A 6,060-nucleotide genomic window follows, 5' to 3' on the forward strand; every position below is an offset into this window, starting at 1 on the left:
GGTGTAGCATAGCATCTGTGGTACCTTTTGTTGTGCTGAACTGATGCAAAATCTGATGCTGCTGGGGTGATATTCGTGATAGGCCCCTTCTTCTTTTCTTTTATCTTTTTTCTAAGAAAAGAACAGAAAAGATGCTCCTTTTTGCTTGCACGAATTCAGCACGGATGTGACGGTTCTGTTGCGCTCATTATCCTCCTTTTCTGAAATATAATATATGTACTCTAATCTGAAGGACAAAAGGAAATGGAAAAAATAAAGAAAAGACTCAAGACTTCAAGAGGCAGAGGTGAGTCGGCTGGCACTGCACGTGAGCCTGGCTCGTGTCTCCTGCGCAGCTGACCCTGAACTGAAAAGGGCGGAATGGCTCCGAAGTTGGCAGCAGCTTTTGAGCTGAAACCGGAGGACGGGACGGGGACGGCGACTCGGCGAGGCTGCATGCCTCATGCCATGCCTGCATCGTCGTACGGCGTTGCACGCAGCTGGGTCGGGAGGGGAGATGCCCGAAACGAAAAGGCTGTGCGCCTGCCTGCTGCGCCCCTGCCGCTTGCTGCCTGCGGCTGCGGGCGACGGGCGTTGGTGCTCTGGCGACTCATCATCGGCATGGCCGGCAGGTGTCGCGCTCCAGGGGCCATGCCATGGCATGGTCAAAGGCGACGACGACGCCCTGAGCCCCAGCGGCCGACCATGAAATGCCCGGATCGGCAGAGCCCGCCGCAGGCCGCAGGCCGCAGCCGCATTGGTACTAAAAAACGACGTCACGTCGCGCAGCGCAGCAAGGGTCGTGCCTGTGCCTGATGCCCCTTTTCCGTCGCCTACCTGCAGGAGTGTCACTGTAGTATCCAGGGTGAGTGAGGGGCAGGGCATGGATCATCTTTTCCTTGGCAGCGTTGGCTGCTGCTGCTAGTGCGAGGCTGGCAATGGCAATCGGTGATGCGAGATTACAACTGACACGAGCAAAGATTTGTCATTTGTGTTGGCCGAGCATTGTCGCCGGTATGGTTTCTTTAGTGCGTTCATTTTATCCTCACGAGTCACGAGCATTTGAATCGGCGGCTCCCTTTTCTTATTTGGCTCTCGCTTCTCTTATGAGTCGTACTTTTTCAGTAAACGAATATTATTTTTTTTACAATAAATTAGTTAATAGTACTTTTTAACCTGGTTTATCAGCCGTTGTTTTTACTATGTCGTAACTGTTCACAGCGAGAACAACTAACTGCATGTTGCATTATGTTTGGTTTGGCTCCAAGGGAACCAACCAATGCGCCCGCGTGCAAAGTCGTTCCCACCCACGTCCCGACGCTAACACCTACCCCAGCCATGTTCATCAACAACCAAACATGTAGCGCTTTCCGTTAAACGATCACATTACCGTTACCATGCTTTTGACTGAACCAAATAACATCCTAGTTCGGTGGTGTGGTGGCGTCGTAACAGAGTTTTCCCTCTATTTGTATGTTTTATTTAGATATATATTCTTTTGCAAAAAAAAAAAAAAACTAACGGAACTTATTTTGCAGAAATATACCTATATCGGTAATTGAAATGGTGATGTTTAAATTTCACCAGATCAATTGGTTGGATTTTCCTTATACCTGCTTGATTTAATTAGCGGAAACTATCTTGCCTGTGTAAAATTTCTTAAAAAACATAACTTTTTATATGTGTTCAGATGGACTTTAATAAGAAAATTATAGAACTCGACCATATGTACACCTTTATAGGTCATAACCTTTACAATTGAAGCCATCTTAGTGCCAAAATAATCAATATAACGTATAGATATGAAGTTGTATTGATTACTGATTTATTTCTGCAACAATATGGTTTCACATGAAAATTTTGTGAACTACAAAGTCATGTATCCTCTCGAGCTCTACAACTTCCATATATCCACCTTAATTCAAAATAATATGATTTGTTTAGATATACCATGCTAGTGAATGGATAAAATCAAGGGCAATTTGTTTACCTCCAATGTAATATCGAAAAAACACTACTTTTACACATAATCTAATACGAAAATAAATTTATATGAAAATTGTAGCGCTTGATGAAATCTGCATCTTTATATCTCACAAAGTTTTTATTTGAAGTATCAGGTTGTATGACAAATTTTTGCAAAGTATCATGGAGTAACTATTCATCATCTCCAAATAATTTATCATCATTTATTAGAGTAGAGTTTCTTTTAAGATAAATTTCAAGGCACTCCTCTCTACATTCTATGATCATGAATATTGACATGTAAAACAAACATGAATGTAAAGAAAGGGTTTAAAATTTTTCATACATGAGCGGGGAGAGATGTCTCTTGCCTTTTGCATAGGTTGGAATATCTTATGGCGACTCTTTTGATTCTTTCTTTATTGACTAACTAATACTACTAGAATGCATAAATAACTAAATGACTAAACCTATTACAACTAGATAACTTATTCAGTATGACTTTTTATTTTTATTTTGTTATTATTATATATATATATATATTAAATGCAAACCCTATCCTAACATGCATAGCTACTATAGGACTTTGTTTATTAACATAGAGTAGCTTAATGCAACTAACTAAGCATGCAATGCAAATCAAATTTATTGAAAATTTAAATATGAGATGCAATTAATGAAATACATTAAATATGCAAGGGATAGAAGACTTACCTTTTTGACGGGCTCAAGGTTATTCTTTCTTGAACGGGGGTGTTTCCTCTTGTTCCACCTCGGAGGACTTGTCAGGGTCAGGGGATGATGAGTTTGAGGACGGATCTTTCTTTTTACGCTATCTCTTTTTGTTCTTCTTCTTCTTGATAGCCTACTCCGGTTCTTAAATTGGCTTTAGTTTCTTGATCTTTATTCTCTTCGAATGCTTCTTATTTTTATGTTTCTCATCAAAGAGGGGTTGTCTAGAGGCAAAAGCACATATTTCTTTTCTTCCAGCAAAGTGAAATTGGATTTGCCCAGAAGCCACATATATGCAAGTATTTGCAGTATTAAGGAAAGGACAAACAAGGATTAAGGGTGTATCCTCAACGTTGCCCATGTCTAAGATCATAAAATCTGTTGAAACATAAGCACTCCTAACTTTAACTAATAAATCAGTGGCTACTCCCTCGAGATAACAGGTGGATTGGTCGGCTAACTGTAAGTAAACTGAAGTTGGAGCTAAGGTAGTGTAAAACAATTTATCATAAGTTTTCTTAGACATAATGTTAACACTAGATCCTAGATCACACAGAACATTATGGAAGGTATGAGTTCCAATGGAGCAAGTAATCGTAGGGGTTTCAAGATCACCTTTCTTAATGGTAAATGGGGAATCTACTAGGTAGGAGCCCCAAGAATTTAAAGCATAGCCATACCTTGCCGTAACAAGATTGTCCGTCTCCATGGTTCTTTCAGATTTACCAGTAATTCTATCTTTTTCATAGGATGGTATGGCAGCAGCTATTTGAGCTAATTGGGTTTCTATCATTTTATTGAACTAAGTTGATTCTTTAAAGTAGAAGAAAACTCATCTAATTTAGCATTTATATTTTCCAACATCTTGTCATGAGCATGTAACTTTTTATTAATGCTATCAGTCATTCTACCATTGTTATAAACAAGATCTTTAAGGAAAGCATAACTATTATCACCTTGATTATTCATACGTTGAGAAGAGTAATAATTGTTACCTACTTGATTGTTGGAGCGCTGATTCCATCCTTGATGTTATTGTGGATGAAACACGTTGTCGATGTTGACAAAGTTGAGATCCTCCTGGGTCTCGGGATAAGAATTTCCTTAATTTCCAACATCTCCATAGACTTCACAAGTAATGTGGGATTCCATGTCTTTGAGTGTCTCTTGGTCACTTACCTTCTCATAGTGTTCTACTCGCCTTGCGAGCAGATCCATCTTAGCTACAAGCGTGTCAATTTCTTTAATTGAATGCATACCTCGTTTATGGGGTTGGAGTCGATCGTCGCTCCATCCTTAGTTGGAAACCATCTTCTCGATCAGTGTCTTGGCACCTGCAACACTTAGTGAAAAGAATGCTCCACCACCAGCAGCATCTAGATGGCTCCTATCTAACGACACTAATCCATGGTAGAAGTTCTAGATCAAAAGCCAATCTTTCATGCCAAGGTGTGGGCATACAGAGACATACTCTTGCATTCATTCCCAAGCTTTAGGAGTTGACTCATCTGCTAGTTGTTCAAAACTAGAGATCTTATTGCGAAGAGCATTAGTCTTCCCTATAGGAAAAAACTTGACTAGGAAAGCATTGGAATACTTGTCCCATGTGTCTATAGCGTTGCAGTTAGAGCAAAACCATTGCTTGGCCTTTCCTAACAAAGAGAAGGGGAAAAGGTGAAGACGTATAGCCTCTTGGTTCACTCCCTTTATGGTGAATGTGCTACAAATCTCCAAAAAATGTTGGAGGTGAGCATTTGCATCCTCGTGGGCTTTCCCACAAAATGGACTAGCTTGAACCATCATAATTAATGCTGGCTTAAGCTCAAAGTTAGCGTCCCTATTGATAACATTGGGTCCGGTGGCTACATTAGCAGCCGAGGGTGCAAAAAATCATGAATGGACTTGTCGCCCATGATCGTGTACGATAGTGATAGGGTATGAGGAAAAAAAGAATAAACTACTTAGGATCACTAAAAGACTAGTTAGCAAAGAAAACAAAAATATAAATCCGAGGCCAGTTATGTTCCCCGGCAACGATGTCAGAAATGCTTGTTGATACTTCTTAATGACTAGTAGAGGAATTTCGCAAGTGCATAGAACTATTGCGTAGCACTTCGCTCGATGAGTACCGAGTGTTGAATTTATATTTTTCCCATAGGAAGGCGAAAGGCTAGAACTTATATTTATTGGTAGGATTGCTAAGGGAAAGCCTAAGTGTATCATAGGTAGGTAAACGATAATGAGTGGGTTGTGTATGAATTACCTACTAAACTACTAAACAAGCTACACTAGAGATAGCTAGGTGGGAGAGCAAGCGATTTATCTTTTAGTAACTAAGGGTAAACAAATGATTAGGAGAAATGCGCTAGTACTTTGGGGCACAGCCCGCCTACCAACTAGGAGAGTTAAATAGACAAGGTCTACCATGAGCCCTACGATTTAATAACTAGACCTATCATGGTGGAATACAGAGGATGGACAAGGTTGTCACCCCTTGCCATCTACCACAATAAATCCGGAGACCTAGCCGTATCCACAGGTAATCTATAGCCTAAGCACCTCGCTTAATATATATGCTTACTACTTTGATCCGAGCTCCGATGAAGTGAGATCAAAGTACCCTAACCAGACGGTGGAACCGATACTAATGAAATATTACTAATAATGAGATAACCTATGCTACTAATGCCAAACAATAAGCACCTAAACTCACTAATGATGAACAATAATGAACAAATACTTAAGTAAAGCAAAGCAATAATACTAGAATAAAGTACTAGAAATAAAGTACTGAATAAAGTAAATGCTAAATGAAAGAATTACAAAAGAGCTATACCAAACCCAGAAGACTCTTTTGGACTCTGAGAGAAGCTTCGCTCTTGCTCTACTTCTACTACTAGACTACTTGTCGGTATAGAAAGTGACCAACTAGTGAATATTTGTAGTTTTGCCGTACGTTGTGATCGGAGGTGGCCTAGTACTCAATGACATAGGATTTATACTAGTTCAGCCAACGTGCCCTATGTCCAGTTTGAGTCGGTCGGTGACTTTATTCCTGAGCCCAGGTGCTCGAAGTCTGCAGTGGGGTTACAAACGAGAAGAAGAAAGATGGGGTGTACGAGAGGTCCGGTCGGAAGGGCCGAGAGCGATAGGAGCTCTGCTATGAGCTAAAGGTTCAAGCGTGTGCTTGAGGTCCGAACTTGGTGGTTCTGTGGTTGTGAGCTAGTGAACTTGATCGATCTAATGAATCTAAAGGGACTTAGCTTGAATCAACTTGGGTTCACCTTCTTGTATTGGGAGAGAGCGCATCCCCTTTTATAGATGAAGGGGATGACCTTACAAGTGAGAGAGAGAGTATGAATGCTTCTAAGCCTTGTTGCCCAC

At 40.7% G+C, this 6,060-nt stretch overlaps 1 non-coding gene across 1 annotated transcript; it reads left to right on the plus strand.

Moving 5' to 3' along the window:
- The first annotated feature begins 4,117 nt into the window (after positions 1-4,117).
- Positions 4,118-4,226, plus strand: LOC136530372 (small nucleolar RNA R71). Its single transcript, XR_010777764.1, has one exon. It is a non-coding gene; the product is annotated as a small nucleolar RNA R71 (small nucleolar RNA).
- The last annotated feature ends 1,834 nt before the right edge of the window (positions 4,227-6,060 follow it).

The sequence above is a fragment of the Miscanthus floridulus genome, unplaced genomic scaffold (assembly GCF_019320115.1).
Source record: "Miscanthus floridulus cultivar M001 unplaced genomic scaffold, ASM1932011v1 fs_113_5_6, whole genome shotgun sequence".
NCBI classification, from domain to species: Eukaryota; Viridiplantae; Streptophyta; class Magnoliopsida; order Poales; family Poaceae; genus Miscanthus; species Miscanthus floridulus.